Source organism: Taudactylus pleione, unplaced genomic scaffold, assembly GCF_031769625.1.
Source record: "Taudactylus pleione unplaced genomic scaffold, aTauple2 ptg000055l, whole genome shotgun sequence".
Classification (NCBI taxonomy): domain Eukaryota; kingdom Metazoa; phylum Chordata; class Amphibia; order Anura; family Myobatrachidae; genus Taudactylus; species Taudactylus pleione.
The window spans coordinates 13,569,607-13,583,573 of record NW_028284457.1 but is presented as its reverse complement, the minus strand read 5'-3'; the positions used below and the strand labels follow the sequence as shown (position 1 = coordinate 13,583,573).

At 48.2% G+C, this 13,967-nt stretch overlaps 1 protein-coding gene across 2 annotated transcripts in view; it reads right to left on the bottom strand.

Moving 5' to 3' along the window:
* Positions 1 to 13,549, bottom strand: part of PPM1K (protein phosphatase, Mg2+/Mn2+ dependent 1K) — a 37,309-nt gene extending 23,760 nt beyond the window's left edge. The window contains exon 1 of one of the 2 annotated variants that reach the window (XM_088464444.1): positions 13,417 to 13,549. The gene's annotated coding sequence lies outside the window, so the exon portion shown is untranslated. Of the gene's footprint in view, positions 1 to 1,725; positions 1,864 to 13,416 lie in introns of those variants that run through there. The other variant, XM_088464443.1, reaches the window with a different exon arrangement.
* Between the last annotated feature and the right edge of the window lie 418 nt (positions 13,550 to 13,967).

The window sequence follows — 13,967 nt, the reverse complement described above, 5'->3', positions numbered from 1 at the left end:
AAAAAAAAGTAAATTATTTTTATAATATACATTTCATCCATAAATGACTTGGCTCTTCTATATTTATCTTTTACACCATGACATCAAGAAAACATATAATCTAGATGCATTTATAACAAATGGTTATTTCTGCCACCAGTGAAATGCCTTCAGACAGATTATCAACAAATCTGTTTATCAAAGACAGGAATTATAATTTAACATTTGTGTGCACTCCAGAAATGTTTCCCATAATGTATCACATGCCCTGAATATGGCACAATATACATCCTGCAATAGTATCATAGCTGTAACCTGCCAACTGTGAGCTGAAGCGGGCGACAGCCACTAAGAATATGCAATCACTTCAACACAGGCTGGGGACATTTTACTAGGGTGAGCAATTGTATGTATGCGTGTGATACACAGTGCAAGATGATGAATGTACAGCATATATATCTATCAGGGACAGAACTATGAGAACAATGGAGGGGCCTGCTGCCAGTACTGAAGGAGCACCTCCTCCATTGCCCACAATTTATTCACCCCACTCAGGGCTGTAAATATGTACCCAGAGGGTACAGTCAGGTCTGCCCAATACATGGCACCTCCTCCCGGTACCAGAGAAGCCCATCAGATGCCACTTCCATCTATCTATAGCCTGTCCCCGGTCTTTGATGTCACTGCTCCACAGCAGCTTCTCATGCCAGTGTGACTCTGATGCCCCCCTCACCCACAACTCCCCGTCCCTCTCCTCCCTGGTGGCAACAGACCTGTGCAGGGGGCCTGAGCATAAGTGTGGCTGCCAAACTTCCAGGAGCTGGACATCAACAAGGATGCACCAGACGGAGCTACATGCAAGAGGGCATGGGAGGCAGGGGCCTGGGGCACCAGCGACTGAGTCTGGGGGCAGATCTTTGGTGGAGCAACTTCCCGGCATGTGAAGTAGTCGGCAGTAGACTGGGCATGTTGTGATTTGTAGTTCCATCACAGTAGCAGTCTTACAGTATCTTGACTGAAACCCCCACATCAGTTGGCTTTCCCTCCATCAGGGGTATTGGGAAGGCTCCCCACCCCACATCATATGGCTTTCTCCTCCATCTGGAGGACTCTGGACCTAGCATAGCTGTATATACCTGTAAAGGAGGAGGGGGGTGTAAGATATCCTGCAAATTTACCTTAGTATGTTGTAGACCAAATAAAACCAAATTCACACATTCTAGATTAGTGTTTTTGTGCGGATATGCACCATATTTATTTTTTTTGGGGGGGTGGGCAAGGACAATATGTATGTATGTAATGTTATACACAGAGGGAGGTAAGGAGAGGATGAATGTAGCAGGTAATAATGATAAAGTAAATAATGCGAAAGACTTTATGAGATCACACATGGGTAATGTTCTAGATTAGGATTGCTGTGCTACGATACTAGAGTCCCCCATATGACGTTAGTGACCCCGGCATCTGAATATACAGGGATCAGGCTGTGTATATCTATAATACATATATTACCACTTACACACGCCCCACCCCATAGATGGTACGGATGTAACATATTCCCCGCGAGGCGGGCACACCCACCCCGGTCACTATCCCCGTACTGCGTACACTTTACATCGCGCCAGTATCTGTGCACCGCGCACGCAAAGACGTTACAGTACCCGCCGGCCGCAACCCCAGTCAACAGCGATTAGTAGCCGGGTGATATCGCTGCATTACAGGCCCAGGCGAGGAGATGAGACTTACGTGTAAACAGCGGCGGCAGCCAACAAGCACCGAGACACACAGGTTTACCCAGCGGCTACCGACCTTCTACTAACACTGATCTGTACCAGTGGAAACCGGAGCCGCAGCAACCAATCATAGTTCCGATTATGCGGTGCGTCCTGCCCCCAGCCGCGAGCAGCCAATGGGAGGAGGAGCCCAGAGCCACCGCCTCCACCAGCTGGCCGCACTCCAGAGTGACCCAGGCAGCAGCGGGAGAGGCTTGGGCCGCTTATCCAGTGCTGACTGGCTGATGCCACGACCTGTAACCTACAAATAGCGTCACCGCTAATGCTCCGCCTGTTTGGCTGCTGCTGCCGCCCTCACACCCACAGCTGTATTACTGTGTTATTATTATAGGAGTATGTGCTGCATGCTGGCTGTTTGACACTCTCCTCCTAGCGCGACTCGGGTGCACTGATGATACATATGGGGAAATACATGTGTTACACCGCCGGCAAATCTCGGCAGCGCCAGCCCGACGTGTAAGGAAATCCCGATCGTGCGAAAGGTAAGTATTATCTAATCTACCCCCTAACCCTCCTTTAGGGTGCATAACCCTAACCTCCCCCCTGTGCCTAACCCTAATCCCCCCTCTAAGTGCCTAAACCTAACTCCCCCTTTCCCCGCCATCTAAACTGAAGTTCCCCTCGGGGGTGCCTAACCCTAACATTCCCTCCCCCTAGCCTAAACCTAACCTCCGGGGGGGGGATGCCTAACCCAAAGCCACCCCCCCCCCCCTTCCGAACCCCATCATAAATGCATACCCATATGGGGGCAGATTCAGATAGCCCGTAGCTAATTGACCGCGGGAAATTGATTCTGCCCCATGGTCATAGCACACACAGGGCTCATACACCACCAAATAATACAATGCTACAGGTACACATAAACTGAGACTGATTAACAACAGGGCGGTGTGGCCGATGCTGCTGCACAATGCCCTAGGGGGTGGAACCGGCCATGATCATCCGCCACCACCGCAACCGTCTCTCTGCACCTGCACTGTGTGTGGGGAGGGTACTTGTGTACTTCACAGACTCACTGCAGAGAGTACCCAATGAATGTTTTAAATGGTACTAGTGTACTTTACGTACACAAGTACCGAAAGTTGTCCCCACATAAAGAAGAAAGTTGTCCCCTTGCTGCGCTCGCCACGCTTCGTGCTCGGTGGCTCGCCACAAGGTTATATTCCCCCTCTATGCCCACTTGGATGGTAGGGAATGACGCTGGACACTGGCAGATGACATCAGGGTCCTCTCTGTGAAGGGGATTTAGACATTGCCATGACTGATAATAATGAGTGAGGATCCTGATGTCATCAGCCAGTGTCCAGCGTCATTGCCTACCATCCAAGGGGGCATAGAGGGGAATATAACCTTGTGGCGAGCCACCGAGCCTGAAGCGTGGCGAGCGGACAACTTTGTTCTTTATGTGGGGACAACTTTTGGTACTTGTGTACGTAAAGTACACAAGTACCATTTAAAACATTCATTGGGTTCTCTCTGCAATGAGTCCGTAAAGTACACAAGTACCGGGGGGAGAAATGTCATGACATCTCCCACAGAGCGTGGGATCTGTACACCTTTCAGAGGAACCTTAGGATGTGCAGACCAGCGCCCTAGTTACCCGGTGAAGGCGTTACCACCCACCTCGTAGGGAGCATCTTTGTGATGGTATGCACACTGTTCCAGGGGTGGGTACGGCACAGAGTGCCATGTTACGGGGATGGAGGTTGCCAAGTGATCCCCACACATAGCTAAATCACCACAGAAGGGACATGTGCAAAGGGGTTTGTTTGGCATAATGTAAACTGGGTGTGTTTAACAGGGTGGGGTCCAGATGTTGCCGCGCCCTGTGCAAGTACCAGACTGCGGCAACCGGCAACCCTGAACATGGCTTCGCAGTGTGCGCCTGAAAGGAGCAGTGGCCTAATTACCATAGGTCACCCCCCTTAATGGTATTTGGGGGCGTGCCCATATGGCATGCCTTCCGTTTAATGTCAGGTTAGGGGCGAGCCCAGCACTACTTCAGTAGTTGGGCTTCCCCCAACCCTCTCCCTGCACTGAATGGACATTCAGCTTCCCTGGGCTCTGGAACCGCCGCACAGCTGCGGCGGTGGGGTGCCCAACCTCCCGGCCAGCCATGGGACACTTCGGCCCGTGGGTGGAACAGCTGGTAGTGCCCGATAAATGGGACTGTCCCGCTGAAATCAGGATGATTGAGAGGGGTGCGCCCTCTATTGGGTGGCGCCCTTGTTCGACCGCACTGGTCGAACGTGCCTCGAGCCGGTCTTGGTGTGTAACATATTTGTGGTGCTGGGAGTATTTACACATTATACTTTGTAACATGATAACGTATATTTTTTTGACAATTTTATTGGTAGGGGCCCCCACAAACCTTAATCCTGCCCTGCACATAAGTACCAGACAGAGGGGCTGATTTATTACTCAATTCTGCTGTTAAAATATACAGAAACTGCTGTTTCCACATGTTTAAGGGCATAATTATGTATGCCTTACATGTACTAAATAAGAAAGCAGGAAATATTGGAGATATCTCCTGCTTTCCATCCACCAGCTCTCACAGCAGTTGTCCCCAGAGTTTTCTATGGGGACGGTATTTAACAAGAGCCACAAAGCTTTGCTTTGTGGATCTTGTCTGCGTGACCGATATCGTTCAGTGTGGGAACATCACTGCCGGGGAAACACTAGACTAGGGGTCAGGGAACTTTTTTACCTTTTACCCCAAAATATAGATATGCCGACGTTAACCCCTTGATTTGAAAGGAATGAAATCCTGTAGTAGTGCCCCCATAGTTATGCCCCTGTGGTAGTGCCCCCATAGTTATGCCCCAGTGGTAGTGCCCCCATAGTTATGCCCCTATAGTAGTGCCCCCATATAATGCCCCTGTAGTAGAGCCTCCATGTAGTGCCCCCACAGTACCGTCCCATATAGTGCCCCTGTAGTAGTGCCCCATATAGTGCCCCTGTAGTAGTGTCCCCATATAATGCCCCAGTAGTGCCGCTTGTACAAAAAAAACACCTTAATCCCCGCTCCTGCATCCGCTGCCGTCCTGTCTGCCCGGCTGCTCCCCGGAACTATGGGAGAGACGTCATCCACTTGCCGATTTCTATGAGCGATTGAACGATAGCGATATCGTTCAATGGCTCATGAATCGTGCATGAATTGACACATTAATGGCGGAAACGACCGGCGATCTGCGCTCTCGCTGGTCGTTTCTGACATCAATCATTGCCCGAAAAATGCTGGTCAACCTGACGATAACGTGAGGTTGAGCATGTTAGGGGATGATTGATGTGCCTACACTGAACGACTGAACGTTCAGTGTAGGCACAGCACAGACTGTGAAACGACTGCACGATTGCAATGTCGTAATTATGCAGTCGTTTTTTGGTCTGCAAGTGGATGTGCGGCATTAGGCTTCCAGGTCAGATTTAGTAAATAAAATAAAAAAGTTGAAAAAAATGTTTAATAATAAATGTTGGAAAAAATATAATAAAATTGGAAATAGAAAAAACCTTTACTGGAATAATAAAACATTTTTTTTACTGTATTGCATCTACAATCGCAATCCTAAGATGGCTACAGCATAGGTTAGGGGTTCCCAACCACGGTCCTCAAGGCACTAACAGTCCAGGTTTTAAGGATAGTCATACTTGATCACAGGTGACTTAACTAGTACCTCCGTTATTTTAATTTAACCATCTGTGCTCAACCATGGCTATCACTAAAACCAGGAATTTTAGGGTTAAATGTACTAAGAATCGAGTTTGGGAGAGTTTGCAATCTCTTGAGAGTTTGGGCATTTTTTTACACTCGCAAATTTACTAATGTTAAACTCGGTAGAGAGATCTCCTTTGCTACTGGAAAATACTGGAGAGTTAGCAAACTCGAGAACCTTTTCACTAGTGAAGATAGGATTCGGGAATTTACCAAGCAGAGAGTTTCTAAACTCTCATGAGATGGGACAACTCTCCTATAAAAACTCGGGAAATAAATTCGCCTTTGATCTTCGAGTTTGGGAGAAACATACACAGATCACTGTGATCCATGTATGTTTCTGCCTGTAAATAGAAAAAAAAGGGTTATTTTTTAAATGACGTGAGATCCCCCCCAAAAAACCTAACCAGCCCCAGACTTGTCAGCCAGTCCTGGTACCTAAAATCATGGGGAACAAAACAAATAAGGTTCCACCTCCATTGAAGTCAATGGAGAGCTGCAGGTTACTAAAGTTTATTCTGCGGTTTCCACCATTGACTTCAATGGAGGAGCCGTACATTGGCTGAAAGAGGCGGGGGCTCACCTCTCTCAGCCAATGAATGCTCAGATACGGCTCTATAAAGGCAGAAGCTGCATTTGAGCGTTTCATTCAGGAGATATCAACCAACCTGGTTGGTATCTGTTGCGTGGATCGGGATTTTCGTTTTATTGTTTTAAGACCTTTGATGCCTATTTTGGACAAGGGGACAACTCCTGTAGGTGAGTGTGTGTGTGTGTGTATGTATGTATGTAATAGCTACTTTCACTGTGTGTGTGTGTGAGGTGAACTACAGGTACCAGTGGGCCCTTAATGTCCAGCATGCTGGTGCTTGTGGTTCTCCAAGAACCAGCATGCGGGGGAGTCTTGCTGGGACCTGCAGTTCGACTGTAAAGACAATGTTGATACTTCTATTTTTTTACAAACCACATACACTATCAACTCGCCACCCACCGCCTAGGGGTGGTAGGGATAGCTCTGGGCTATGGTGCCTGCTCTATTTTCACAGTGATATCAGTACTGCACATGCACAAATCTTCAGGAAAATGGTGCCTGTGCCATTTTCCCAGTGATTTCTGCAGCACTGATGGAGGGTTGTGAATGGGTGTAGGGTGTGTGGTGTGGGCCCCTTGCACTGCACCCCATTATAAATACGCCCATGGGTAGAGATTAACCTGCTTAGCCCTGCAATAAATTAGAAATCACTCTACAACATATCTTACATACTTACTGAATATCAATAAAAATGCATAATATATAGAGATTAGAGAGAGAAGAAATATTCTAGATGATAAATCCTAATTATCTTCACCATTGCCACTAACAGTCATATACTGTATGTGTCTTAAGTAAAAAGCAAAGTAGACGTTTGAAAACTAGTTTTTGGGAACATTCTCACATATTTACTAGTATAATCATTAAAAAATGATTTCTGAATTTTCTATTAAACTTATTTAAAAAAAAAAAAGTTTAAATTTATCTTGACCTATACCAATCAAGATTGGCAGTGTTAATACTGACTTGTAGTGAGTGTAACAAATATGTATGCGCATACGTTTTACATATATGCCCAGCAGGGGGTCATGGCACTATGTCTAATTCAATTAGATTCTCTTCTCTTTCCGATAGCCAATACTATTTGTTTAAAAAAAATGGAATAAATACCACCATGATATTTGCTGTTACAGGTTCTCAGTGGTGACTAGACTTCAAATGTGTTTTTGTTTTAACACACACACTGCCTGATTCAGTAATGAATGCAGCCACTGCCGCAACTGTTTGTGATCAACCGTCTGCAATTTTATGCAAATGCCGACAGGGGAGCTGAGAGGAGAGGGGTTTCTAATTACCCAGGCCCGGGCTTGATGGAGGGACTCGGCCGGAGCCCGGGTCCGCTGCCCCCTTCCTTTCCTCCCTCTTACCTGTTAGCAGGGCTGTCATCAGAAATCGTGGGGCCCAGGACTCATAAAATAGACAGCCCCCCTCGTGTTTCTGCAACTCTCTCCCTAGCCAGCACCCCACTGTCTCTATTCTGCCCCCTGCAGCCCACAGACATTTACCTTCTCTTGTATCTTCTGGCTGCTCCTCTTCACGCTGTGGCCGGATCCTCTGTCAGTGGTGCAGAGTGTATGATATAATGGCGTCATGCATGCCTTGCCTCAATAAAAAAATTAACTTTATTGTATCAGGCAGTTGTAATCCCCCCACATTTCACTCTCTCAACGATCCCTCCATTTCCCTCAGAGATCCCCCTGCATTCCCCCATCTCAATTACACCCCTCTACTTTCCCCTCTCTCTATCAAGGATCCCCTCCACATTCCCCTCTTTCTCCCAGGAACCCCCTACACATTCCCCTCTCGGCAATCCCCTCTACATTCGCCCCCTCTGTCTGTCTCAGCGATCCCTTCCACGTTCCCCTCTCTCTCAGCGATCCCCTCTACATTCCCCTCTTTCTCAGCGACCTCTTCCACATTTTCCTATCTCTCTCTCAGCGATCCCCTCCACATTCCCCTCTTTCTCTTTCAGTGATCCCCGCACATGCCCCTTGTCAGCTTTCGGCCTAAGATCGGCCGTTACTCACCACAGCAATGACTTCCCCTGACTTCTCGTGCGGTCAGACGTCAGGTGTGCAGTGAGTGACGCGCTGAGGATTATGCCTTGGTACAATATCCAAATACAGAAACCTTGCTAGTGCTTCTTTCATACCTGACCGAAGGGCCATGTCCTGCTTGCTGGATGCAACTTAAACCCAAGCGGATCAATGTTGGCCCAGTGCGCATGCGCACGACGGAGGCGGCTCCGTCGTGCGTATGCGCGAGACCCGGATAGCAACGGGCAAACCGTCGCTCCGGGTATCGCTACAAAGAGGGCGTGCTGTCAATGGTGAGTGACAGCATGCCCCCTTTGGTGGGTGTGCCGGGGGCGTGGCTGGCCAGACGAAGGCATTCCCATGGGAACGCCTACTGTCTGGGGCCGGCCCCGCTGACATCACAAGTGATGTCAGTGGGAGTGCTTTCGGCTCTGATAGAGCCAAAAGCACTCCAGGGTTTGCAGCAACGAGACCCTACCACAAGGGTCTCGTCGCAAGCCCGATAGTCTTGACCATCGTGACCATCTTCCTGGCCGCTCGCTATAGCTGTGGGTGGTCACCCACAGCTATATGAGCGGTCAGGAGGCCACTCTAAAAATACAATAGGCGGGCACTGATTCAGAGCGAGTGCTCTGAAAGAGCGTCCGGCTCTGAGGGTCTCATTCAGACCCGCTCGCGAGCGCTATGCGCTCGCAAGCGGGTCGATGTCTCCCAAATGCATATGCGCTAGACCCGAATAACGACGTGGTAGCCGTCGTTATGGGTCTCGCACAAAAGGGGGCGTGCTGTTGATGGTGATTGACAGCACGCCCCCTTTGGTGGGCGTGCCGGGGGCGTGGCTGCCCAGACGGAGGCGTTCCCATGGGAACGCCTACCGTATGGGAACGCCTACCGTCTGGGTCCGGCCCCACTGACATCATAGTGATGTCAGTGGGAGTGATTTTGGCTCTGATAGAGCCAAAAGCACTCCAGGGCTTGCGGCAGCGAGACCCTACCACAAGGGTCTCGTCGCAAGCCCGATGGTCTTGACCATCGCGACCATTATCATGGACGCTCGCATAGCTGTGGGTGGTAACCCACAGCTATGCGAGCGTCCAAAAGGCCGCTTCGCTATTAAAAAAAACACGCCCTGATTCAGAGCGGGCGCTCATTCAGAGCGTCCGGCTTTGAATCAGGCCCAGATTGAGATATCTCTCTCAACTGATCATCTTGGTGAAACCATGCTGCACTGCAGGTGGGGCAGATTTAAAATGTGCAGAGAGATTTAGATTTGGGAGGAGTGTTTCCAAACTAACATCTACATCGTAGAGTAATAATAAAGCTGTGTATTATTTGTGGGCTACATGCAAAAGCAGCCAGTATTTACCCCACATGTAAAAAAATTTATGTATTTACACCTCTTGCATTGCAATATGGATTGTTCAGGTTCACAGTGGAGAGGGATATCTCACTCTATTCCCAAGTCTGAATCAGGCCCATAGTGTATTTTTACTTTATTTAAAGGCTGGTATTTCTTTCAATTGACATGACCATGCTTCACATATCACACATGCAGGGGAGTTATGTACGGGATCGGGGTGGTGGTGAGAAGGTGGGGCCCCCAGAGACATCAGTGTACCGGGCCCCAAGATTTCTGTTGCCGGCCCTACACACACACACACACACACATTCCCCTCTGTCTGCCAGTATCCCCACACACACACATTCCCCTCTATCTGTCAGTGCCCCCCACGCACACACATTCCCCTCTATCTGTCAGTGCCATCCCCCACACACACAGACATTTGCCTCTGTCGGTGCCCCCCCAGACTCACAGACATTCCCTTCTATCTGTTAGTGCCCCCCCTGCTTTCTCTCAGTGGTGCACCCCACATCCCCTCCCTAGTTAACTTACCTCTGTGTCAGTGCGCTGAGAGACCCTCACTGATGCCTGTTGCAAGGGGGAGTATTTAAGGTGCGTACACACTAGGCGATACTTTGGACGACGGAACTATAACGATATTGTTATAGTTCAGTCGTCCAAAATATCGTTCATTTTTTGCGCCAAAACAATGAACGATAACCAACGACCAGCGATGTGTGCTCCCGCTGGTCATTTGTCTTTGTCGTTAATCGCCTGAAGATGCAGACCAAGCTGACGATATTGTCAGGTTGTTGCATGTTCATGAGAGAGGGAGCCAGGCACTGAACGATATCGTTCAGTGTTTGTGCTCAGTGTCATTAACGACACTGATCACACCCATGCCGGGGACACACTAGATGATTTCGCTCATGGAGCAAATCGTCTAGTGTGTACGCACCTGTAGACTATCCAAGAGTACTGTAGTCCGAGTGGGCAGACTGGTGTGTGCTAGTCACACTGCTCAGTCAGGCATATGCTGAGCTGCTCTGAGTTAATTGTCAGGTGGCTGGTCTGGGGGAGGAGCCAGCCACCAGGTAGTAAAGGAAGCTATGATCATTCATCACTGCCCGATGCTGCGGTGCAGATCCTCAGTGATAAGGATCTGCTACGTGCAGGCCATTACTCCCAAGGGGCACCTGCTGCATCACTTGTAGGTCCATTCCTGTGTGTGCCCCCTCTCTGCCTGGGCCCGGGACTCCAGACTCAGCAGTCCCCCCCCTAATGGCGGCCCTGCCTATCAGCAGCCCAGCACATGCTGCTGTGTTGTAGGCTGCAGTGGGACCAAGGAGACTGCTTCCGCTGAGCAGCAGCACTGAGCAGCCTTTGCAGGGGTGGGGTGGGGGAGTGATCACACTGATTGCGCCTCCCCCACTGGATATGCTCCTGGCTGATAGGTTCACACCGTCCCCCTTATCGCACGCAGAAATAGTTTTTTATAACGGGTTGTGGCCACCCTTCTGTGATTAGCCCCCCCCCCGGGCCAGCTTTCTATGGCCCTGAATGGTGCTACAAAGTTGTCCTCTTGTGTACATCCATGCCTATAAATGTGCTTTCAGCATTCGTACATGCTGTAATACTGCCTGGGGCATTTTTAGATGGAAACTTGCACCAGTCTTATGACAAGTGCAGATTTTCTATCTGAGTATGGCCTCCAGAGTGAATGACTGAGTGTCTGTGTACACCGCTCTTGATCGACCACATAACATCCGGACCCCCGCACTGGCACAAACACCCCCCCTTATGCAAATCGTGCTGAATTGCGTCATCATGGTCCTGGCCCCTGCTTCACAGTGTTGGTAATCTCTGCATTGTGTAGTGGGGGCTGGGCCACAATGACATGATTGCGCTGTCATTCCCCGCTCCACCCTCAGTTCGGCATCATGTCCCCTGCCATGCCTCACCTATGCCGTGCCACGCCTCCCCGCTACGCCTACCTGGCTGCGCCTTGTCGGCAAGTATGGTGTGCACAAACACTTCATTGATTCACCTGTGACACTCCCATAATATGCCAATAAGATGGACCAACTCCGTGCACCTGTTCACCCAGGAACACACAGCACTTTTCCAAGACATTTCTGATACCATGTGTCTCATTCGCAACAGCGCCTTTGTGCGTACACTCTGTGTAATGCGTGTGCCATAGGAGTTTTTAGGGACTTTCAGTATCAAAAAAATTGCACAACTCGGTGTACATCGGCATTGCTTGCGGCTCTGAATCATGCTCTTTACTGCCGACTACCTATGAAAATCAGTATCTACTAAGTGTACCTTATTTAAAATGGGTTACTGAAACACATAGATATACTGTATCATTAGCAATTACTGTGATTAATGTTGGTTTGTAAGTCAGGGAAAATAAATAAATAAATGTCTGACCAAACAGGCAGGAGTACACAGCAGTTTTTAATCTGACTATTGGAAGATGTTTTAGGAAAAAAACATGGGTTGTAAATGTAAATGGGCCTGATTCAGAGATGTACACTAATGGGAATGGGATTGAAATACCAGCGGCTTTCAAATCCCAAGCGCAGAATCCCGACAGGAGGAGATCCCGATGAAGGAAGATAAGTATCCTAACCCTCCCCTGTCCCCCCCCAACCCTCCCTTAGTGGTGCCTAACCCTAAAACTCCCAGGGTGGTGCCTAACCCTAAGTCCTCCCGGGAGTGCCTAAACTTAACCCCCCCTTTTTGTACCCTAAAGCTAACCCTCCCGAGGGGTGCCTATCCCTAACCTTCCCCGGTGGTGCCTAACGTTAATCCCCCCTCTCCTCCCCTAACCCTAAATCCACCAGGACGTGCCTAAACCTAACCCCCCCGGCGCAGCTCATACTTACCTGCCTCCTGTCTCTTACGATCGGGTATCAGGATTCCAACGCCGGTATCCTGATTCATGCAGAGATAGTCAGCATTTTGCCTGGCGGTGGGATGCCTGCTTCGATATATGATGACCGTCGATATCTTGTCCGCAAGGTTATGAGCTACATCCCACACTAATGCCGCTGCAGCTGCAAATGTATACACAGCAGCTGTGCGAAAAATATGCACACTTCGCAGCCACCGGGATTTGTATTGAGATCCCTGCGGCGTCTCAAATCCAAATGGCTGCATAGAAAGATGCAGCTTGGACACAGATCAGTCGATTAACAGACTGCTGAGTAACCCTATGGTCGTGCGGAATGGTCAACGGGACTGAGATGCTAGAGCCATTTTCACTGCATACGGGATCGCAGGCACAGTCTGAGACACGCCCGTTTGTGTTGCGACCTCTCCGCAAACTGTCCCTTCCCGTCAGTCACTTTGCAAATAAATCCTCACTGCAAATGACAATGACGACGGTAATGGAAAGTGACGCATGTGTAATGCGACTCAGACGCATGCGCAGACCACTGATAATCGCACATCAGCATTGCGTCCATCAAGCCTTATGTTTTTTTTAGCATTTATAGTTTTGCATTTATATTATATTTATAGTATGCTATAAATTGTATATCGGACCTTTTCATCTATGAAATACTTAAAATGCAATTTCCCCATGAAAATCCTGTCCCTACCCAAAAAGCTATAAAATAATCTAATCTAAAATTTAGGCTCATAAGAGTCAGTCAGAATGATCACATATAACAGCTCTTTTACAACTGCTGGCCAATCAACATAAGAGAAAGAAACACTGGTGCACATAGAACCAGGGCAATGTAACTCTATGCTCCTCCAACTGGATAACTTTTATTTACCATTGAGATACCTGAAAGTTTATGTGAACCCAAATCTAGTTCTTTATACTGTACATGAATAAAATTAAATTAACTTTTACATGACCTCTAGTATAAAGTCATTATTTTTTATTGCTTAAAGGGTTAAAACAAGCAATTGGCAAACATAGATATGAAGTTTCACTTTACCGTAATCAGTTCTGTGCTGCTTGTACATGCACTTTGCTTGGTGTGCCAGGACTGAGAGGACGTGATACAGCTGGTAATGTGACAGCAGGCTCAGGTTGTTCTCATGGGTTCAGCAGCAGGTCTTTATGACACATGAAAAATCAGCACATGACAAGAACACACCCATTTCTTCTGTATATAGAGTGAAGCCACAAGTTAGGCGTTGTTCACATATCACTGTGTCACTGGCTAGTCTGTTATCCAATAGCAGCAAGGCAGTTATAGACTCATATTTGGAAAGTTCTTGCATTCATCACAGGGCTATATGTCAATAAGCTCTCTGTGCAAACTAAGAAGTGACAATTCAACTACAGTACTTCTCTACTGAACACTCAAGGGACTGTTTATAATCCTGATTTATAAACATGTATAGGTGACCTTCCTTTTATTGAGCAAGTACATTTCATTTCCAAAAAGCTTATATTCTACATCTACAGTCATTTACAGTGGTGCTTGAAAGTTTGTGAACCCTTCAGAATTTTCTATATTTCTGCTGAAATTTGTCCTAAAAA